The sequence below is a fragment of the Taudactylus pleione genome, unplaced genomic scaffold, assembly GCF_031769625.1.
Source record: "Taudactylus pleione unplaced genomic scaffold, aTauple2 ptg000032l, whole genome shotgun sequence".
NCBI lineage: Eukaryota > Metazoa > Chordata > Amphibia > Anura > Myobatrachidae > Taudactylus > Taudactylus pleione.
In genome coordinates this window covers 25,372,377-25,397,731 of record NW_028284434.1, presented here as the reverse complement: position 1 = coordinate 25,397,731, position 25,355 = coordinate 25,372,377, and the positions used below count along the sequence as shown (strand labels likewise).

Below are 25,355 nucleotides of genomic sequence, written 5' to 3'. Positions count from 1 at the left end.
TGCAACATATTATATTTATGAGTGAAGGCAAAGGTTCCCAATCAATTATCATGAGAGATACATTTTGAATGATGCATATAAAATTGTGTATGCATTATTCACATTTATAGCAGTTTTATAAAACCAATTTTATAATGAGTATAGACCAGTGGATCCCAAACTGGATGTACTTGCAGGAGTGCCATGGGTTGGTGACCGCCAATCATAAAATGCATGTCCAAACAGAAGTGCAACCTTGTCTACCACCACATACAGTAACTGAACCTAAGGATGACAGTTAAGTACAATTTACTTAAAGTAATAATTATTGTTGAATTTCTTAATAAAAAAACTTTTGGCCTAGGGGAACAATGACAAAAATGCTGATACTTTAGGGTGAAGTGATTCAAAAAAGTTTGGGAACCACTGGTATAGGATTCCCAGTGAATGAATAGCTACTTGTTCTCAAGGGATGCAGTTAAGATGCAGATGAAGGGAATGCTAGATGTCGGTATACTGATGCCGAAATAATATACTTACGAGTGAGGGACAAACTTCCCAATCATTGCTCATGACGGTGAAGGGGATGCTAGACGTCGGCATACCGATGCCGAAATAATATACTTATGAGTTAGGACCAAACTTTCCAATCATTTCTCATGGCAGAGAAGCATTTCAAATGATGCTAAATAAATTGTGCATACATTTTCCTTTGTTAACAGTTGCTCATAATAATTTTACACTTATAGCAGTTTTATACAACCAATTATATAATGAGTATAAAAACAGAAATCACAATTATTATTTATGGCAGCAACACATTTTGTTGATGCAAAAATAAAGGGTGCATGAAATGTTGAATATATTTACTGCAATAATTGTCCAGGATGGGTATAATATGCAGGGCCGGTGCTTCCATTAGGCAGCTTTAGGCAGCTGCCTAAGGGGGCCAGGACCTGATTGGCAGCCCACTGAGGCTTCCTTGGAGAGGGGGCATGGTCTACCCTCTCCCGGAAGCAACTCCTGCAACCTGAGAGATCCGGTGACACCTGCCTACCACAAGGGCGGGCGCTCTTGTACACCCGCTATTTTTACACACCCCCACATCCCGGCGGCCAAGGGGTCCAGCGCCGGTGATGTCACTGTATCAACAGCCAACCAACTCGGCCGCTCCATCGACAGTGACAGGTTCCCTTTGTGTCCTGCCCCTCCTGTGCTGATACTGAAGTCACGAGCCACACAGGCACTACAGCCTGATGGCATCTACACCAGGGGCTCTCCACACAATCCGTGAATCACAGGCTGCACAATGCAGAGGTAAGTAGCCTGGGGAAAATATATATGTGGAAGCCATTTGTAACTAGAAGCATATATATATATATATATATATATATATATATACTGTGTGTGTATGTATATATATATATATATTATATACTGTGTGTGTATATATATATATATATATATATATTGTGTATATGTGTGTATGTATATATATATATATGCAGTGTATATATGTGTGTGTGTGTATATATACATACTTCTGCCTGTGCCCCCCCACCCTCCTTGTACTCATTTAGCCCCTCAGGTGAAAATTACTTTGCACAGGTGGAGTAGCGGATAAGTTTTGTGTTTTTGTGTTTTATATATATATATATATATATATATATATATACAGTACCAGTCAAAAGTTTGGACACACCTTCTCATTCAATTGTTTTTGTTTATTTTAATAATTTTCAACACAGTAGATTCATACTGAAGACATCACAACTATGAAACAATACATATGGAAATATATTGTAAACAATAAAGTGTTCAACAAAGCAAAATATGTTTTATATTTTAGATTCCTCAAAGTAGCCCCCTTTTGCTTGGATGACAGCTTTGCACACACTTGGCATTCTCCCAATCAGCTTCATGAGGTAGTCTCCTAGAATGGTTTTCTAACAGTCTTGAAGGAGTTCCCAGAGGTGCTGAGCACTTGTTGGCTGCTTTTCCTTCACTCTGTGGTCCAACTCATCCCAAACCAGCTCAATTGGGTTTAGGTCGGGTGATTGTGGAGGCCAGGTCATCTGACGCAGCACTCCATCACTTTCCTTCTTAGTCAAGTAGCCCTTACATAGCCTGGAGTTGTGTTTGGGGTCATTGTCTTGTTGAAAAACAAATGATGGTCCCAGTAAGCGCAAACCAGATGGGATGGCATGGCACTGCAGAATGCTGTGGGAGCCATGCTGGTTAAGTGTGCCTTGAATTTTGAATAAGTCACCAACAGTGTCACCAGCAAAGCACCCCCACACCCTCACACCTCCTCCTCCATGCTTCACAGTGAACCACACATGCAGAAACCATCCGCTCTCCTTCTCTGCATCTCATAAAGACATGGCAGTTGGAACCAAAAATCTCAAATTTGGACTCATCAGACCAAAGTACAGATTTCCACTGGTCTAATGTCCATTCCTTGTGTTTCTTGGCCCAACCAATTCTGTTCTTCTTGTTGTTCATCCTCAGTAGTGGCTTCTTTGCAGCAATACGACCATGAAGGCCTGATTCACACAGTCTCCTCTGAACAGTTGATATTGAGATTTGTCTGCTACTTGAACTCTGTGAAGACTTTATGAGGTCTCTAATTTGTAGTACTGTTAAGTAGCATTTTCTGAGGCTGGTAACTCTAATGAACTTATCCTCTGCAGTAGAGGTAACTCTTGGTCTTCCTTTCCTGGGGCGGTCCTCATGAGAGCCAGTTTCATCATAGTGTTTGATGGTTTTTGCAACTGCACTTGAGGATACATTCAAAGTTCTTGAAATTTTCCGTATCGACTGACCTTCATGTCTTAAAGTAATGATGGACTGTTGTTCCTCTTTACGGAGTTGAGTGGTTGGTGCCATAATATGGATTACAACAGTAGTCAAATAGTGGTGTCCACTGTGTACTAACCCTACCTCTGCACAACACAACTGATGGTCTCAAACAAATTAAGAAGGCAAGTAATTCCACAGATTGACTCTTGACAAGGCATACCTGTTAATTCAAAACCATTCCAGGTGAGTACCTCATGAAGCTGATTGAGATAATGCCAAGAGTGTGCAAAGTTGTTATCAAAGCAAAAGGGGGCTACTTTGAGGATTCTAAAATATCACTTTCAAAATAGACACTTCATATATTGATTTGTTTCACACTTTTTTGTTTACAACATAATTCCATATGTGTTCTTTGATAGTTTTGATGTCTTCAGCATTAATCTACTATGTTGAAAATAATAATAAAAAAAAACATTGAATGAGAAGGTGTGTCCAAACTTTTGACTGGTTTTATATATATATATATATATATATATATATATATATATATATAGTGGCAGTATCACCAGAGGTGGCACTGGTGAGCAGCAGATTCTGTGTGGGACAGGGGAGATCCGGCCACACAGACTAGAAAAGCATTGTTGGAAGATGTATAATGGCTGCCATATGACCAGTGCCCAGGTGAGGCTGCTGGTGGACACAGCCAGACAGTCCAGGTGGTGCTGCAGTGTGAGTGAAGCAGACTAGGTGGTCAGGATCATACCTGCAATGAGGCAGGCAGATACATATACCTCTGACACTGTCCTTGTGAGGGGTGGCAGCCAACAAGCTGAGAAAACTATACCAGGCCAGGAGGCCAGTGTCCAGTCCTGCATGTGGCAGGAAGGACCACAAATCTCAGAGACTGTGAGAGACTTTCATGCAGATTAGCTGCTTCTGTAGAGAGGGTTCAAGAAGTGAGCTAGTGCCCTAAACAAGGGCTAGGTTTGTTTATTATTTTTCTGTTTCCTGATTTCACATGCTGGAAGTAAAGCATCACTTATGTTTATTTAACTGGAATGCTACATGTAGACTCTAATTCTGCACCTACTCACCACTGACCCCAGTCTTCCGAGCTAATTAACCCCAAGTATCACAATATATATAAATATAAATATAAATATATATATATATATATATATATATAAACATATGCAATGGCTGGCACTCCTGTGCTGTGAACAAACAACTGCGTCCATTGCCCTCCTCCACTGCTCATCCTGACGAAAGAATCAATAAAGATTCTGAAATGTTGATGACATAAGACTGGGTCTAAAGAAGTTCTGTACAAGTTGCCTGAGTGCTGCCTCATTTTGAAAGAGTTATATGTATATATATATATATATATATATATGACACAAACTTATATGCCACTCTACCTGTGCAAAGTCATTTTCACCTGAGGGGCTAAATGAGTATGAGAGGGGGAGGGCGCAGGCAGAAGTTTTGCCAAGGTGCCTAGAAGCCTAGCACTGGCCCTTATAATATGCTGACTTTTATCATGTTGACAGGAGAATGTCAACTTGGTCATAATGTCAACATTGTCCATGTCAACATTCATCATGTACTGTAGACTGGCGAAATGTCGACATGTTAGAATGTTGACATATCATCTCTTCTGGCCCAGTGGTTACTTACCTGCTGCCCCAGAGGTGTATCCTGGGTTCTAGTGGTCATGTGACTGTCACTTCCTTGTCAGACCACCAATCTCCCAGCGTATTTCTCCCCTATCTCTAAATCCTACCCCGAAGCCTCCCGCTAGTGTCTCACAACTCAATAATAGGTACTGTAGTGGATGCTAGCCAATACTTCAGAATTGGCAAGACCCAGTACTGAGGTGTGGAGTCTAATGCACCAGTTATATTCACAGGGACCCCCACATATGTGTTTGGAGTTAGCTGAATCCAACATGCAGGTTGTGGGCCTCAAACCTGGTTCCCTAGTACAGATGCTGGTGTACTCTGGATTACACTGGTGTATGCTGAAGACATACAAACATAGTTGACAAGCTGGATCAAAACCAAACAGACAAAACTAAACCAGAAATCAGACAATATTAGGGTCAGGAATGAAGCCAAGGTTACAACTGGACTGCCAAGCGCAGTACCAAGGAGGAGATGGAATCAGGTCACGGACAAGCCAAAGGTGAGGGATAAGCAGTAAGAATCACATGAGTAAGGAATGCTGGAGTAAGGTTGGGAGACTATACTCTAGCACTGTTCAGTGCTCAGAGTCTCCTTTATATGAGGACTGATTGAAAAATAATGAGAGTACCTAATTTTTTATGTCCCAGGTAGATGTGGCAACACTTTGCTGGTTATTGTAATGCTCATACATCGATGTGTCTGAACCTGCAGTTGGACTGCCGTAGTCTTCATTGTTTGGTCACAGCAAATGGAAGATCTTCGTATGTTTCGTCATGGCAGATGAGGAAGATGTGTCTTTCATATTATGTCAGAGATATGTGATTGAATTTTGTGTTAAACTTGGAAAAAGCAGAAATGAAACTCATTAAATATTACGGCAAGCATACGATGGAGAAACAAATAGCTGTACTGCAGTATTTTGTTGGTGGAAGTACTTTAAAGATTGTAATATGCGAGTGACTGACAAAGCACATTCTGGGAGACCATCCTCTGCAGTTACAGATGTCAACATTTCCAAAGCTGTGGAGATTTAGCAAAATGATAGAAGGTTAACTTTACGCAAACTTTCGGCTTCACTTGGCATCTCTTTCACACGGCTTTAGCATATTGTGATAAAGGAACTGAAAATGCATTGTGTGTGTGCCAAGTGGGTACCCATAAATCTAACAGAAGAGCATATGCCACAACGAGTTGAATTGTGAAAGAATACTGTTCGAATGTCAGAGAGGATACCCTATTTCCTGACATCGATTGTAATATGTGACGAAAGTTCGCATAAAGTTAACATTCTATAATTTAGCAAAATCTCCACAGCTTTGGCAATGTTGACATCTGTAACCATGGTGGATGGTCTCTCTGAATTCGCCTCATCAATTACTCACATATTACCCTCTTTGAAGTGCTTCCAACACCAAAATACTGCAGCACGGCTGTGAGGATCCCGGGTTTAGGCATGCGTTAATTTCACCCTCTCGACCGTTCACCACCTTGAGGAAGGCAGAAAGGTTATAGCTCTCTCTCGCACAGTACCCCGGGTCCTTTATGAGTTCCTTTAGATCGCACAGGAAATTACACAATAGCAAAGGTATAACGATATCTTTATTTTACACATACACTACTTCTACATGTAAAAACAGCAACTACACATTATATACAATATATACAGAAATGCTAGTAGTATTAGCTAAACCTTGGGGAACCCAGACACATGTCCCTATAGCAGAGGACCCTTTAGTGTTAGAAAGGTAGACAGTTACCCCATCAGGGTTACTCGCCTTGGCTGGGCGAAACTACACTTGTGCGCAGCTGCTGTGTGACTCCACGCTTCTGAACGAAATGGCTTCCCCATCTGTGACTTGCAGTTCCCGGCCGATTGGTCTGATGGTCCCATGCTCGCTTCAGCAGAATCTCCCAACTCCTGCCCAGCCTGGGTCCTGCCACTTAGGCTAGGACCTCCACCCCCTCAGGTCTCAGGTCAAAACTCCCTGCATGAAACCTAAGACTGCTATTTCCCACCATGAGGTAACACCCCTGAGCCCTGCTATTGGGTGATTTGAATCATCTGTATAGTTTAGTGATCATGTTTTACCTCACTCCAGAGGTGAGAATTCCGGTGCCAAGCTGTCTGACACAGGACCCCTTTGGACAAAGACCACTTCATCACATTGACAATGGGATTTAGCATACAGAGGCAATATTATTAAACCAGTCACTGTTAAACCCTCATAGTCATTTGTGATGTCACATGTCATTCAGCTGCTATTGCTTCTTGTCTTCAGCTCATAGAGAGGGGGGCTGTGGGGATATCAACAGGCATACACAGATACCAGGCTGCCTGTACTTTTCAGTGGGAGGTGGGATGTCTCCCCCCTGCATCCTTACCACACATTATCACATCATTACATACTGTATGCCATATGCGTCTTATATGTAACATATCAGGCTTTAGAGATATAACACACTGATAGGCACAAACACTTGTATATACAGTATAGACTATTTCCCACCATGGGAATTACATATTACACACAGTAACACAACATGTTCAGACTCCTTGATATAAGGTCCTATTAATGTCCAATACACAGGAAAGCAGAAACAGGCTGTAAAAAGTATACCATTTTGGGATGGGCTGAATAGCAGGCTGTATCAAGCTGGGGGGTACATAGGCCATCACAATGGCTATTTGTTTCTCCACCGTATGCTTGCCGTAACATTTCAGGAGTTTAATTTCCACTTTTTCCAAGTTTAACACGAAATTCAGTCACATATCTCTGACGTAATCTCACAGACATATCTTACTCATCTGCCATAACAAAACGTACAAAGATTTCTACTCGCTGTGACTAAACTAAGGAGACTATGGCAATCCAATCACACGTTCAGACACATCCATGTATGAGCTTCACAATAACCAGCATAGTGTTGCGACTTCTACCTATGAGACAGAAAAACAGAGGCAATCTCATTACTTTTTAATCAGCCCTCATATAAGGAAGAGCCACAGAACTTGCACCTCTAACTGGTGCTTCTGACCATTTACATTTTGTACACAACTGCATGTGCATTCCTAAGGGAGCTGCCGATGCTGCCTGCTCCTTGATGCTGCTAAAGTAGGGAGTTGGGAGTGTGGAAACCAGCAAAGGGTGCTGGGGATTCCCCACCTGCTGTTCACCAATGGCAGGGACACCAGCGCTGCCAGACCTTGAAAGTAACAGCCGGTGTTTGGTACACTGAGAGGTTACCCCCTCCTCCAGGGGTGGGCACTGAACACCCCACAAAAGGTTTGTTAGTTAACATCCAGTGGAAATTCTGGAGGAACTGAGGTGCATGAAAATCTGAAGCAATGACCAAGCAGCACTCCTCTAGATCATACCCCTTCCAATCCACCAGGAACTGAACAGAACCTCAAGAATCCCTGGAGTACAAGATCTGCTTCACTTCATATTCCTAATGATGTTCTACTGGAATTACAGAGGAAGGGTTGCAAGGTGTTGAAAATCAACTAAGCACCAGAGGTTTGAGGAGAGAGACATAAAATGCATTAGGTATTTTGAGAGTGTCAGGAAGTTTTAGACTGAATGTCACTGGATTGATCACCTGGAAAATCTAAAAGGGACCAATGCATCTGGGAGCGAACTTCATGGTAGAAACATTTAATCAGAAGTGTTTAGTTGACAACCACACTTTGTCACCAAGCCCTAGCAAAGGACCACTCCTCCTCTTCTTATCCATAAACAGTTTATACCTTGAGGAAGCTTTGCATAGATTTGATTTAACCTCCTGCCAGATATTGAAGTACTGTTTCACCATACCATGGATGGCTGGAAGTGACACTGACCCAAGGACTGGTAACTCTGGTAGAACAGGGTGCAGGCCATACTGACTAAAAATTGGAGAATGCCCCATTGTCTCATGAAACAGATTATTGTGGACAAATTCAGCCCATGGCAACAGGGAGACCCAATCACCCAGATTGGCATGCACATATATCCATAAAGCTTCTCCAGGTCCTGGTTTACTTATTCCATCTGACCATTGCACTAAAGGTGGTGAGATGCTCAGGTTGACCTCAAAGCACTTACATAATGACCTCCAGAAGTTAAAGGTAAATTGTACCCCACAGTCCGAAACAGTATCCTTCGGGAACCGGTGTGACCTTGGCTCCATTCCTTACCCTGATATTGTCTGATTTCCTATATGAAAACATCAGCTAGTTTTGGAGCCAAGGGTAAGCCTTTCAATGGAAAAAAATTAGTAACCTTTGGGAATCTGTCTACCACCACTCATATGTTATTGAAGTCTTGACAGGATGGTAGATCAGTGACAAAGTCCATAGATATATGGGACCACAGGTTATCAGGCACTGATAGTGGGCATAAAGATCTTGAGGGAGAATGAAGTGGAATCTTGTGTTGAGTGCAGATAGTACAGGCTGTCACAAAGTCTTTGACATCACCATGCACAGATGGCCACCAATAGTTCCTGAGAATTAGTTCCAGTGAGCTTCTCACACCTGAATGACCAGTGAAGCATGATGAATGTGCCCACTTAAGTAGTTTAGGCCTAAGTTCGGCTGCTATTAATGTTTTCCCTAGCTGAATCTTGACCTTACTGGTGTTTGCAGGGTTCAGAATGTGCTTGTCATCCCATTCCTTTTAAACCTTAGCAGAACTGAATGCTTGGGACTATTACAAGTTGCCGACATGACCTGTCACTTTCCAACTCTTCGGAGGCCGCTCCCACTACTTTTGCTGGTCCTGCGGGATTTGCATCATTGGTTGCTAGGTGATCTGGATGCCAGATTACATCTCGCATTACTGGGAGTCCATGATGATCTTCCTTTGCTCTGATTGGTGCTTCAACTTTTTTATACCTGGCAGCATCCTCACAGCCTTGCAGGCTATAGCATCTATGTACGTGCCCTTCCAGTTCCTGCTGCATCATTCTGTTTCAGCATCTCGACTATCGTAATCACACCTTGGTCGCTCCAGGCCACATCAAGTCATCTGGCTATATTAGCCATGCCACACTGAACCAAGCCGCACCATGGTGTACCAAGAATGCATCAACCCCTCCAGCAGCATTAACCACATCATGGTGAACCAAGCTGCATCACGGTGTACCAAGACCACATCCAGTCCTCTGGCTGTATTTGCCATGTCACGGCAAACCAATCTGCACCACGGTGTACCAAGAATGCATCAAGTTCCCTAGCTATATTAGCCGCATCACAGTGAACCAAGCCACACCATAGTGTACCAGGATGGCATCTAGTCCTTCGGTGGCATTAGTGGCTCCACGGCGAATTTAGCCACACTTCAAGCCACATCAATTCCTCCAGCTACACTAGCTGCATCAATTCCACAGGCCGTACAGGTCACAACAATTCCACCAGCTAAACTAGCTGCAGGCCCGGATTATAGGGAGGGTGATAGGGGTAATTGCCCCAGGGCCCCCCACACACTGTCCCTGGCCCTAATCCCCAAGATGATCTGTTTCTTTTTTTTTCCTGTCATCGGAGCCGCCTGCCACGGCTCGCGATTAAGCCACACCCCTGGCATTTGGCACCACCCCATTCTGCTGCTGCTGGCTAATATGCCTTTCCCTGCCTCTGAAGCAGTAAGTATATATGTATATGTGTACTGTGTGTGTATATATATTTATATGTTATCGATCTGAAACAGATATTCTTAAGAATAAGTATTTTATTAATTAATTAAGTAATCTTACTGAGAGCATAAGTGTATCTCTCAGAGTTAGTGCACAAGTAACAAAGGAGGGGTACAAATCTCAAATCTTTTATACACTTGTCGTTTCAATTACAAAACCATTGCACATGATCACGCCCTACTGCAAGGTTGTTCCTTGTAAGGCATACAGGCATTGGATAACATTTGGCATACTTTGATAGGACATTTATAAAAAATGGAGACAAAAGTTTATTCTTGTTTTTATTAATAGAATACTCCCACCATCCTTGGAATACAATAGCCATGGCCTACGTGCAATTTGTAACATCCTCATCTATGGACCGAATCTCTATATTTGGTAAATAAGTCAGACAGTGGCCCTGATTCAGAGCCAGATGCTCTGACTGAGCGCTCGCTCTGAATCAGGGCCATCCTTCTTTTTTTTTGACCACCCACAGCTATAGCGAGTGGCCAGGAAGATGGTGGCGATGGTCAAGACCATAGTGACCATCGGGCTTGCGATGAGACCCTTGTGGTAGGGTCTCATTGTCACAAGCCCTAGAGTGCTTTCGGCTCAAACAGAGCCGAAAGCACTCCCACTGACATCACTTGTTGTATTATTGATTGATCTTATGTTGTATTTATTGATTCAGATTGAACCATACTTTAACAATATATATATATATATATATATATAATGTGTGTGTGTGTCATATATATATACACATATATAGCAAAATCAAAGTACCCGGCACTCGATCAATAAAACCAATGCTTCGGTGCCCTTCCAAATGGGAAAATGTGTAGAGTAAAAGACCGGACGGCACTCAGTGAGACTCCATAAACAGACCACAAGGAAGCAACTGTGCTTATTAGTCAACGTTTCAGTATATTAACACTTTTATCAAGACATACAGAACAAAGAGAAAAACATACCTTAAATACTCCTCACCCCGTGTACCAACACCATGCTGATCCATCCCGACGGGAGTCCGATGACGTCACGTATCGCGCCTTAGCGCCGGCATCACCGTCATCCCTGGGGGGCAGGTCCAAACACCAAGTGCAACAATCACCATGACAACCTGGCTAAACAGGAACAAATGAAGACGATAGGAAATCACCAGGCCAACCTGACACCGATGCAAACGCATCTGGAACCAGTCGGCCAAATGCACAATGTTATAAAACATCGTACAACACATTTAGTAACATATATTAAATGCATGTAGAAAATACTGATGAGCTATATCAAGCATAACTTAAAGAATAACAATAGGCAGCAATGAACATCACAGAGATGAGCATCAAAAAAAGACATTATCAGGACAGCAATCACCGATCTAGCGGCGTCTGCAATGCAGGAGTTAATAAGTGTATACGAGCCCATATATGCTCATATAACACTATTAACGAAAACGTTTTCGTTAATAGTGCTATATATAAACATATATCAGGATAATCCACAAAAAAAAAAAGGGGGGGGGGGATGTTCTTAAAAAACCACATGGTTTCAGAGAAGGGGATAGCAAATAAAGCAAATATCCTAAATCCACAAAACCTAATAGTGTATTTTATAATAAATACATATGTATAAAAATATCTATTAAAAAAAAAAAAATTTTTTTTTTATTTTTTTTTTATAAAAAATTATTTTAGATGATGAAGTGTCATATATCAAATTGAATAAAGACCCCTTGGATGACTATATAGATGAATTGAGGAAACTCCTGGTTCATGGACTACATAATGGAATATTAACAAAAGATGAATTCCAATATCTTTTCCAGACTAGTCCCACTACCCCCATTTTTTATTTTCTTCCGAAAATCCACAAATCGCTAATAGAACCTCCGGGAAGACCCATTATAGCGGGTATAGATTCCCTTACGTCACATCTATCGGAATACGTGGACATTTTTCTATCAAAGTATGTAAAGCAACTGGAGTCATACTTAAAGGACACTACAAGCATCCTTCAAATCATAGAACCCCTGAGGTGGAAGAGTTCTTATTTATGGGCAACTATAGATGTCCAGGCCTTATATACATGTATCGAGCATGAGAAGGGGATAAATGCAAGTAAAGAGTTTCTGGAAGCTGATGCAACAATCAATAATGAACATAGGAATTTTATTTGTGATCTTATGAAGTTCATTTTAAACCATAACTATTTTAAATTTTTAGAGCAGTTTTACCGGCAGATATGTGGCACGGCGATGGGGACGACTTTTTCCCCCAGCTTTGCCAATTTATTTATGGGCTGCTGGGAAAGAGAACATATTTATAATAACAACCCTTTTAAAGAACAGATCATTTTATTTAAAAGATACATTGATGACATTTTAATTGTGTGGAATGGAACAAGGGAGTCTTTTGAGATGTTCTTCACACATATTATGAAGAATAACATGAATTTGAAGTTCACATTTAACATCAGCGAACACTCTATTGAATTTCTTGACCTAATTCTTATGCATGAAGAAAACAGAGTTGTGACTAAGAATTTTATAAAGAAGGTTGACACAAACAGTTATCTCCATTATAATAGCGGACATCTGAAGAAATGGAAAGATAATATACCCCATTCTCAGTTTTCTAGGATCAAGCGAAATTGCAGTGATTCAGTTACAGCGGAAGAACAAATAAGGCTATATGCAGACAGGTTCATTGAGAAGGACTATCCAAAATAACTTTTGATGGAAGCTGCAAGGAAGACTAATCAAAAGGAAAGATCAGAATTATTGACTTACAAAGAAAGAAATATACAAGATAACAAATTCATTCCTTTTGTTACTATGTTTAATGATCAGGAGAAGACAATCAGGAGTACTTTAAATAAACACTGGCATATTTTATTAATGGACCCCATCCTTAAAGATTTTCTCCCTCCAAAACCCCCGGTGGTATTTAGGAAGGCCAGGAGTATCAAGGATTCTTTAGCCCCAAGTATGATACAGGATATCACACTAAATAATAATATGCTACCAAAGTGTACAGGTAGTTATAAATGTGGGAGGTGCAATATATGCAGATATCTTCATCCACAAAGGAGATCTTTTATGAATTCAGATAACTCTAAAGAATATATAATAAAACAACATATGAATTGTAACTCTACCTCTATCATTTATCTTTTGGAGTGCACTTGTGGCACAAAATACATTGGGAAGACGAAAAGAACCCTTAAACTACGCATTCAAGAACATATAAGGAATATCCGGAAAAAAATGGAGGGTCATGCTGTGTCGAAACATTTTCTTCTTCATCACAACTCTAATCCAGAGGACCTTACTTTTAAACCCATTGAACAGGTGCTCTTGGGAGAGAGAGGAGGAGATCTAGCAAAAAAGTTATCTAAAAGGGAGATGTATTGGATTTTTGAGTTAAGAACACTGGCACCACTCGGATTCAATGATAATTATGAAATCGCACCTTTTATATAAGAAGATTGATGACTCCGACTTAATGTCCATGTGATATGGGATATGCTACTGTAGAAGCTATTTCCTACAGTCAAACCATTTTTCAAACACCCAATCTCGTCTGCTCTTTGAAGTTAAGTTGAAATGGGCCCGGTCAGTACTTGGATGGGGGACCTCCAGGGAATACCGGGTACTGTAGTTGTAAGCAAAGTGCACAGTTAAGCATAATCCCTGGAATCCCATGGTAAAATCGGAGTAAAAAATCGGAAGAAAGATATGGAATAAGAAGCATTTCCCAAGATCAAGGCAAATTATGTTGGAACAGAGACTTCTCAATAATAAGCATCTCCTAAGATCAAAGCAAATAATGTTGGAATCGAGACTTTTCAATAAGAACAGCCATTCTACTTTAAAGCCTGGATTATAATTTTTTGAGTGAAGAAATTAATATTTTATCAATATTTTATAGATTTTTTAAAGCTTTTCCTGATTCTTTTAATACAGTTCTCAAGAAATTTATATACATATATGTGCCAAAAATTTTTATAAAATAATTTTTTATAAAAAAAAAATAAAAAAATAAAAAAAAGTTTTTTTTTTAATAGATATTTTTATACATATGTATTTATTATAAAATACACTATTAGGTTTTGTGGATTTAGGATATTTGCTTTATTTGCTATCCCCTTCTCTGAAACCATGTGGTTTTTTAAGAACATCCCCCCCCCTTTTTTTTTTTTCCTTTTCCTTTAGTATAATATGTTGAAAATAATCTTTTGGAACAATTAGCTATATAATTTTGGATTATCCTGATATATGTTTATATATAGGCATACATACATGCTTTTCTGAGTAGTTGTGACTAGTTATATAAAGTTTTTGATCAGCTATGTAAATCTATGTTTCTATGGGTTTATATAGGTGAAAGACAATATAGGTCTTTCCCTTATTAGGATGATTATTTAATAAATATTCTAATCCTTCCCCCTTCTTCTTCTTTTTATAGCTGGAATTAATTGAATATTCATTCCCTAAGGTTTTGCCCAGAGTTGCACAGGTTAATATAGGAGTGCCGGAGTTTTAAATATGGTGGCTGGTTAAGAAGTATCCAGAAAGATGGCCGCGGTTACAAGATATCCTGAGGTGAATAGGATCCATAAAGATGGCCACCGCCAGGAGGCACTACGCATGCGCAGGAGCAAAAGGACAAGCGGAAGTACCGTATCCTGGGAGCGGAAGCATGCACCTCAACAAGCACTATTAGCGCGACTGGACGAGTCGCACTTTGATGACGCGGCTACCAGATCAAAACCCAGGGTGGAAGTGCGTACCTATACAGCACTGTAAGCACGACGCAATGAGTTGCGTGTTTGGTGATGATGGGATCACAAGACTGAGCATCAGGGTGGAAGTGGCCGGACTTCCAAGACAAAACTGGCCGGACTTTTGGGCGGAAGTGATGACAGCCCGCAGTTTGTTATTCAATTTATATTTTATAAAACTACTAAATTACATGCTTTTAGGACTGATGGACATAACGTGACTACAGAATATATAGATTCACTGTAATATATCAGTAATGAGGAAGATTTAAAAAAAAAAAAATTACTAACAGGAAGTGATGTCATAATGAGTGTCAATTGTCCCTATTAGTGGGGTTTATAAGCCGGAGGGCATTAACAGCTAGGTATCCCCTTGATGAAGTCATAGATTGACGAAACGCGTTGGGAGGGTGATCAAACATCCATGAACTCTTCAATTCCTTTTTTATCTAAAAGATAAGCTTTTTTCAGTTTATTCCTCCTTTTTATCCTATGTATATCTATATAGCTATGTTTTTATGTACTTTTCATGATTGTAGGTGTCATATTTATGAATTAAATAATTTTTTTAATATTTAGATATATTCCTATTATTTTAAACACGTATTTATTCACTTGCATATATTATTTATTGAGGTTAAATTATTCACTTGGCACTTTATGTGTTTATTTCTGCACTTTGTTTTAAAACACTACATATGAATTACTAAGCGTTTTTCACAGATTTACTGAATTATTTAAATAGTTAATAGAGTGTACTAAGCACTTTTGTCACTCACATTTCAACCTTTGTGTACACTATATATATATATATATATATATACATATAGAGGGGCCCCCGCACGTTTGTTGCCCAGGGGCCCCCACAGACCTTAATCCGGCCCTGACTAGCTGCATCAATTCTACAAGCTGTACAAGCTTCATCAATGACTCCTGTTAAACTAGCTGCATTGATTCTACAAGCTGTACAGGCCACATCAATTCCTCCAGCTAAACTAGTTGTATCATTTCTACAGGCTGTACCAGCCACAACAATTCCTTCATCTATACTTGCTGCACCAATTCTACAGGCTGTACAAGCCACCACAATTCCTCCAGTTTTATTAGCTGCATCAATTCCACAGGCAGTACAGGCCACATCATTACTCCAGATAAAATAGCTGCATCAATTCTACAGGCTGTACAAGCCACCACAATTAATCCAGCTATACTAGCTGCATCAATTCCACAGGCCGTTCAGGCCACTTCAAATCCTCCAGCTAAACCAGCTGCATCAATTCTATATGCTGTATAGGCCAAATCATTTCCTCCAGCTAAACTAGCTGAATCCATTCCACAGGCTGCACATGCCGCATCAATTCCTCCAGCCGAACTATCAACTCTATGGCCAATCAGGCCCATCGCAGTTGTACCATGCCAAAATTATTCCACCTGCTCTTTAGTGTCACTTTCACCTCTGGTCTTGCTAGGAGATCTTTTTAAACCACTACTACTCTGATTTTAAGTCCAGGTGGCCGTCTAAGTACCGGTGAACATATTCAGGCCCTGATTCAGAGCCGGACGTTCTGACAGAGGGCTCGCTCTGAATCGGGGCCTTCCTTCTTGATTTTTAGAGTGGCCTCCTGGCCACTCGTATAGCTGTAGTTGACCACCCACAGCTATAGCAAACGGCCAGGAAGATGGTCGCGATGGTCAAGACCATCGCGACCATCTGGCTTGCGATGAGAACAATGTAGTACGGTCTCGTTGCTGCAAGCCCTAGAGTGCTTTTGGCTCAAACAGAGCTGAAAGCACTCCCACTGACATCACTTGTGATGTCAGTGGGGCCGGCCCCAGACGGTAGGTGTTCCCATGGGAATGCCTCCATCTGGGCAGCCATGCCCCCAGCACGTCCACTAAAAGGGGACGTGCTGTCACTCAACATCGGCAGCATGCCCCCTCTGGTACGAGACCCAGAGCGACGGTTTGCCCATCGCTATCCGGGTCTCGCGCATGTGCACAACAGAGCCGGCTCCGTCGTGCGCATGTGCACTGGGCCATCATCGACCCGCTTGCGAGCACTCAGTGCTTGCGAGCGGGTCTGAATTAGGCCCTCAGTTCTAAGGAAACATCGCTGCTGTTATTGGCAGATAACCTCATCATATTGGGATCTAGTGGGTTTACACTATGATTCTATGGAAGAGAACTCACAGGAATACAACTTGCCCTCTTCATCTGTTTGCAAAATAACTGCCCAAACTCCAAACATGGAAGCGTACACCTCCAGAAAACAGGTTGGTCACAATAAGGATGTCTTAGAATGGGAGCTGAAATAAAACTGTTTTAGAAAGACGAAAAGCTTCCTCTGCCTCAGGAGGCCACACTCGAATGTCTTGAACCTTCATGGTAAGAGCAGTGATGGGAGCTGCAATAGACAAGTAGATCCCGAAGAAATGATGATAGAAGTTGCAGTAACCCAGGAGGCGTTGTATTACTTTTAACCCAATTGGACAAGGACAGTTAATAATAGCAGCAAGTTTCTCTGGATTCATCCAAAGGCAAGAGCCTAAAATGTAGTAACCCAGGAATGTCAGGTCCTTTCACTTGAAGGAGCATTTCTCTAGATTGCAGAAGAGTTGTTTAGTCCAGAGTACTTTAAATTACTTAACATACGTGCTGACAATGGCTGACTACTTCTTCAGAAAATATCAGGATGTCATCCAGATATACCACCACGTACTTATATTGTCTTGGAAGATATGATTCATTTATTTTGGAAAACAGCTGGAGCATTGCTTAATCCAAACGGCTTGACTAAGTACTCATAAGGGCCATCACGAGTGTTGAACGCCATCTTCCACTCATCTCCAGATCAGATCCTGATTAGATTACAGGCTCTGCAAAGGTTTAATTTGGTAAAAATCTTTGCCCCTTTTATTCGATCGAAAAGCTCTGAAATCAGAAGTAACTGGGCCATTAATGGTAATGGCATGCAGGCTCCAATAATCCGACCTCCAATTTTTTAACAAAGAATAGGCCAGTTCCTGCAGGAGATTTGGACTCTCTGATGAACTCGCGCTCAAGATTCTCCTTGATGTACTCTGACACCTCCAGGGCCTCAGGAAGCGAGAGAGGGAATGCTTCAACAAGGGAGCATTTTCCAAGGCAACAAAACAATAGAGCAGTCCCACTCCCAAAAATCAGTGTGTGCTGCACTTCCCTGTCAGGTACTCCCTCACCTCTCCCATTCTATAAGTGCACCCCAGCACATCTCCACTGACTCCCGCTGTCCGCGGGTCATTTCTTCTCTTAGCAGCCGCAGTGATCGGAGTCCCACAAGAGTCGGACCTCGTTGTCGACATCTTAGTCCTGATTCACATGATCACAGTATAGGGAGAGACAAGAGGTCAATCACTGGAAACCCAGGGGTATAAACGAAGTAAAACTGCTGTTCCTGATTGCCATTGCTTTGTTGTCTGCAGACCTGCTATATCATGCTCTAGGAATCTCTCCAGCAAGTTTTCTGCCTATAGACTACAGTGCTATTGTTACCTCCAGCAATTCCTGGCTCAAACCAGCAATCCTGCATAACTGGTAATGAAAATCCCAGTGTTCCTGCATAACTGGTACTGGAAAAACCCAATGCTCCTGAATAGCTGGTACTGCTTATCCCAGCAATCCTGCATAACTGGTAAGGCAAATCCCAGCATGGGTTGGATATGAAATGCTGTCAGTCGGGATGCCTGTTATCAAAATGCTGAAAGCGGCATCCCGATGCTCAGTATCCTGACAGGGGTCAGGTAAGTATAGTAACCCTCCCTCCTTCTCCCCCTAACTCTCCCTTCTTGCACCCTAATCCACCACGTTAGTGCCTAAACCTAACTCTTCCCCCTTGATGCTCAAACTTAACCATCTTTCCTTAGTACCTAACGCTAAACCCCCATTAAAGGTGCCTAACACCTCTAGTGGTACCTAACCCTAACCACCACCCCAAAGCCTAACACTAACCCCCCATGGTGCCTAAACATAACCCTCCCCACCATGGCTAACAACTAAGGTGCACCACTGTACTTACAATCGGGATGGCAGATGTCAGGATTCTGGCATCGGGATCTAAACCGACATCTGGATTGACGCCAGGTATTTGTCTTGGGTTGGGATTCGACACTGGGGTTTCAACAGCCAGCATCCCATCCGCCGGCAAACTGACTATATCCCACCAGTGTTTCTGCATAACTGGTACTGCAAATCCCAGTGTTCCTGAATAGCTGGTACTGCTTATCCCAACTCATCATATATCTATATCTTTATCCTTTTTTTCAATGTAGAGCCTTCCAGAACCTTGTGCATACAGTATGTGACCTTTTTGCCCATTCCCAGGTTTGCACTAAATTTGCAGGATACACTAAACTTGCAGGACACACATGCAGCTAAATTCATCCTCTCTACTGTCGTATCTCCTGTTACACAAATACTGTATCTGCAAATCCTTGTTTCTTCATGGCTGAAAGCTGGGATTGCGCTGCACTTTGGTCCAATAGAGTTATCTCCTGCATCACTTACCTCATTGATAGCTCACACAGTCCATCTGGTCAAAAATATCCCTTTTAAGAATGACACTTCATATATTCGCCTCTGTTTCAATTATACCTCTTTTCCACCAAAAAATCAGGTACGACCTGGGTTTTTAGACATGGTTCCAACCCAGGTCAGACCTGGGTCAAACCCCATTTACACTGCACTTTCGATCTGGGTTACTCCCAGGTCAGCCCTGATCACACTGAACTCAGGTCTACCCTGCTAAACCTGTGAGGTCATAAAAAGTGGGAGGTGAATACTCCACAACCACCAATCGACTCATTTTATGCATGACCCAGGTCAGATAACCTGGGTTGCACCGTTTACACTGTACCATTACCCGGGTTCATCCTGGGTCCAACCCTGGTAGCTACTTGTGTTGGATTGCTGTGTCACTTGACCCAGGTTATTTTAAAGGGACCCTTTTACACTGAGCTGTGACCTTGGTAGATCCAGCAAAAACCCAGGTTTTTGCTCTGGTGTAAAAGGGGTATATGTCTACAGCATGCTAACTCCATTCAATGCACTCTGTCTACAAAATCCTCATGATCTAAAAAACTATTGAATGTATAATTATAAGAAAAGACCAATAAATATTAAAGTAGTTGGTGGTGTTCCCTAGAGTCAGAATATGAAATTCCTGAAATGATGAGAAAAGAAGACTCTTTGTTAGGGGCACAGTTGTACATTGGAAGAAGGGATTGACTGATTAATTCATTCATTCATTAATTAATTAACACTTAACTTTTATTAGTGGTAAGAAAAAAAAAGGTTTTGTGAATGGAGGGTATAATTTCTCAATATTAACACATCTCAAGTATTTATATTATTTTAAATCAAGCGAGAAATATATAACGTTTACAAAAAAAATTTAGACAGTAATTAGTGAAAAATATCATACATCAAATGAATTGTGGCAAACAAATGTTTCTATCATAGCTGTATAAATATCTATAATAGAAACATGACACACATATATAAGGAACACAAAAATAAGTATTTCTATATTCAAATCAAATAGACAGCTTAAACATGGTCACAAAATGATAGCAATCATATACAAGTAGAAGTCAGTTTCATTCCACTTTCTATAGCTATGCATAATGAGGGTTCCACTTCAGACCAGAATCATTATTTGGAAAATAGACAGTGATTAATTGAAAACAACAGAACATATAAAGATGTACAGTATGTTCCTTGAAAGAAATAGCACTGTATTGAGCAACATAAAGGGAGGGTCCCACTTCAGAGAGCAGATGTTCAGGTTAGATAATTTAGTAAATCACTACTTACATATAGTTAATAGTTTATTGCAACATATTATATTTATGAGTGAGTACAAAGATTCCCAATCAATTATCATGACAGAGATACATTTTGAATGATGCTAAATAAATTGTGCATGAATTTTTCACATTTATAGCAGTTTTATAAAACCAATTTTATAATGAGTATAGACCAGTGGATCCCAAACTGGATGCACTTACAGGAGTGACACGGGTTGGTGACTACCAATCATAAAATACATGGCCAACAAAAGTTCAAACTTGCCTACCACCAGATACAGGACCTCATTCAGAGTCGGTCACAATCGCTGATGCACTCGTAACCGACTCAATGGTCAGTCCTGCGCACGTGCAGCGGCCGCACTGCGCGTGCGCAAGAGAAACTCTGTCGCTCCGGAGCTCGTTAGCTGGAGCCGGGGGGGGTGGTTTCCAAAACGGAGGCATTCCTTAACGAACACCTACCGTTTTGTGGGCAGCTGCACTGACATCATCAGTGATGTCAGTGGGGAGCTTTCTGCTCCATCAGAGCAGAAAGCTCCTGGGGCATACGAGTGCCCAGACCCAACCTTAGGGTCTGGTCGTAAGCCCCGATGGTGATCACCATCATGACCATCAACCTGGTCGGTCGTTAAGCTGTGGGTGGTAACCCACAGCTTATCTAATGACCAGGATGCCACACTTCAAAAATGAAGTGGCCGCCCTCATTCAGAGAGAGCGATAGCTTCTTGCGACCGCCTCTGAATGAGGGCCACAGTTACTTAACCTAAGGATGACAGTTAAGCACAATTTAATTAATTTAATCAGTATTGCGGAATTTCTTAATAAAAAAACTTTTGGCCTAGGGGAACCATGACAAAAATGCTGAAACTTTAGCGAGCAGTGATTCAAAAAAGTTTGGGAACCACTGGTATAGGATTCACAATGAATGAGTCACTACTTCTTCCTAAGGGATGCAGTTAAAATGCTGCCGGAGGGGATGCCAGACGTCGGTATACCGATGCCGAAATAATATACTTATGAGTGAGGGCCAAGCTTCCCAATCATTTATCATGGCAGAGAAGCATTTCAAATGATGCACAATAATAAATTTACACTTATAGCAGTTTTATACAACCAATTATATAATGAGTATAAAACAGAAATCCCAATTATTATTTATGGCAGCAACACATTTTGTTGATGCAAAAATAAAGGGTGCATGAAATGTTTCTCTCTTATTAATAGTTGAATATTTATACTGCAATAATTGTCTGGGTGGGGTATTATATGCCAACATTTATCATGTCGACAGGATAATTTCAAGTTGGTCATAAGGTCAACATTGTCCATGTCAGCATTCATCATGTAGACAGTGGTGAAATGTCGACATGTTAGAATGTTGACATATCATCTCTTGTGGCCCAGCGGTTACTTACCTGCTGCGCCAGTAGTGTCTCCTGGGTCCTTGCGGTCATGTGACTATCACTTCCATGTCACACCACCAATCCCCCCGAATTTGGGTGAGTATTTTTCCCCTATCCCTAATTCCTACCCAAAATCCTCCCACTAGCGCCTCACAGCTCACTAATAGGTAGTGGATGCTAGCCCATACTTCGGGATTGGCAAGACCCAGTACTGAGGTGAGGAATGTATGTGCCAGTGATACTCACCAGGGACCACCATAAATATGTTTGGAGTTAGCTGCATCCGACATACAGGTTGTGGCCCTCAGACCTTGTTCCCTACTACAGGTGCTGTTGTTCTATGGATTACACTGGTGTACGATGAAGACGTACAAACGTAGATGACAAGCCGGATCAAAACCAAACAGACAAGACTGTACCAGGAATCAGACAATATCAGGGTCAGGAATGAAGCCAAGGTCAGAACTGGACTGCCAATCGCAGTACCAGGGAGGAGATGGAATCAGGTCATGGACAAGCCAGAGGTCAGGGATGAGCAATAAGAATCACATGATTAAGGATCGCTGAAGTAAGTGCCTCATTATTTATGACCCAGTTAGACGTGGCAACACTTTGCTGGTTATTGTGAAGCTCATACATCGATGTGTCTGAACCTGCATTTGGACTGCCGTAGTCTTCTTTGTTTGGTCACAGCGAGTGGAAGATCTTCGTATGTTTCGTCATGGCAGATGAGGAAGATGTGTCTTTGAGATTACAACAGAGATGTGTGATTGAATTTTGTGTTAAACTTGGAAAAAGCAGAAATGAAACTCATGAAATGTTATGGCAAGCATACTTTGCAGAAACAATAAACCATGTTGCAGTATTTTGTTTGTGGAAGTACTTTAAAGAGTGAAATATGTGAGTGACTTATGAAGCACGTTCTGGGAGACCATCCACCGCAGTTACAGATCTCAACATTGCCAAAGCTGTGGAGATTTAGCAAAATGACAGAAGGTTAATTTTATGCAAACTTTCGGCTTCACTTGGCATCTCATTCACACGGATTCAGCATATTGTGATAAAAGCACTGAAAATGCATTCTGTGTGTGCCAAGTGGGTACTCATAAATTTCACAGAAGAGCAAATGCCACAACGAGTTGAATTGTGCAAGAATACTGGGCCGGATTCAGACCCGGATGTTATGCTGTGCTCGCTCGCATTGAGTGATTTTTCGCAATCTGCGCATGCGTATGAGGCGTGCGCGAAGCAGTCATTGCGATGGGAAAGTGCTCGCCTGTGGCCCAGTCAGGCCACTATTTTGAGTGACAGATAGTGCCATTTGTGGGTGGTAACAGGGGAAGGTGCTTGTAAACGGGTTGTTGATTTGTGAATGCAGGTGTACCCAACCGTCAGAATGGCGTTTAATGGGTGTGTATAATTAGCAAAGGAGCGTCATTACACACGTCACTGGGTTGTATTTTAGCCTGAACTGCTCGCAAAGTTGTGGTGGTAAAAGGCTACCACAAGTGCTGCGAGCAGCTCCGATGGCTCTCGATGTTTCTGATTAATCCTACAACTGCTGGAGATGACGTGTGTTGCGAGTGGCAAAGGGGCATCTTTATAAAGGTGCGAGCACATAGTGCAGCCACTCGCTATTACTTAGTGGGCGGCTTTACGCGACGCAGTGCGAGAACATGATTTAAATAGCCGGCCCCTTTTAGCCAGTGAGCGGCTGCAAATAGTGTCCGGGTCTGAATCAGGCCCTCTGTTCAAATGTCAGAGAGGATACCCTATTTCCTGACATCGATTGTGACATGTGAAGGAAAGTTCATGTAAAGTTGACCTTCTGTCATTTTGCTAAATCTCCACAGCTTTGGGAATGTTGACATCTGTAACCATGGTGGATGGTCTCTCTGAATAAATAGCCCCAATTCTTTGCATATTACCATATTGAAATTCTTCCAACTCTAAAATACTGCAGCACGGCTATTTGTTTCTCCACCGTATGCTTGCCGTAACATTTCATGAGTTTCATTTCCACTTTTAACAAGTTTAACACAAACTGCAATCACATATCTCTGACAAAATCTCACAGACACATCTTCCTCATCCACAATGATGAAACGTACGAAGATCTTCCACTTGCTGTGACTAAACAAAGAAAACTATGGCAGTCCAACCGCAGGTTCAGACACATCCATGTTTGAGCTTCACAATAGCCAGGATAGCATTGCCACTTCTACCTCTGGGACAGAAAAACAGACACAGTCTCATTACTTTTCAATCAGCCCTCATATAGGGAGGAGCCACAGAACTTAGACCTCTGACTGGCCCTTTAAATTTTCTACACAACTGCATGTGCTTCCCTAAGGGAGCTGCCACCACCTAAACCTGGGTGCTGCTGAAGGAGGGAGTCGGGAGTGCGTACACCAGCAGAGGGTGTTGGGGATTACCCACCTGCTGCCTGCTGCCGGCAGGGATCCCAGCGCTGCCAGACCAGGAATATAACAGCCGGTGTTTGGTGTGCTGTGACATTACCCAATCATCTAGGGGTGGGCACTGAACACCCCACAAAAGGTTTGTTAGGAAAAATCCAGTGGAACTTCTGGAGGACCTGAGGTGCAGGAATATCTTAAGCCATAACCCAGCAGCTCTCCTCAGGACTAAACAAAGAAAACTATAGCAGTCCAACCGCAGGTTCAGACACATCCATGTTTGAGCTTCACAATAACCAGGATAACAGTGCCACTTCTACCTCTGGGACAGAAAAACAGACACAGTCTCATTACTTTTCAATCAGCCCTCATATAGGGAGGAGCCACAGAACTTAGACCTCTGACTGGCCCTTTAAATTTTCTACACAACTGCACGTGCTTCCCTAAGGGAGCTGCCACCACCTAAACCTGAGTGCCGCTGAAGGAGGGAGTCGGGAGTGCGTACACCAGCAGAGGGTGTTGGGGATTACCCACCTGCTGCCTGCCACCGGCAGGGACCCCAGCACTGCCAGACCAGGAATATAACAGCTGGTGTTTGGTGTGCTGTGACATTACCCAATCATCTAGGGGTGGGCACTGAACACCCCACAAAAGGTTTGTTAGGAAAAATCCAGTGGAACTTCTGGAGGACCTGAGGTGCATGAATATCTTAAGCCATAACCCAGCAGCTCTCCTCAGGACCATACCCCTTCCAATCCAGCAGGAACTGAACAGAACCTCAAGAAA

At 41.9% G+C, this 25,355-nt stretch overlaps 1 pseudogene; it reads left to right on the top strand.

Annotated features, from left to right (window-relative positions):
* The first annotated feature begins 13,667 nt into the window (after positions 1-13,667).
* Positions 13,668-13,786, top strand: LOC148538983 (5S ribosomal RNA; annotated as a pseudogene).
* Positions 13,787-25,355: the final 11,569 nt, after the last annotated feature.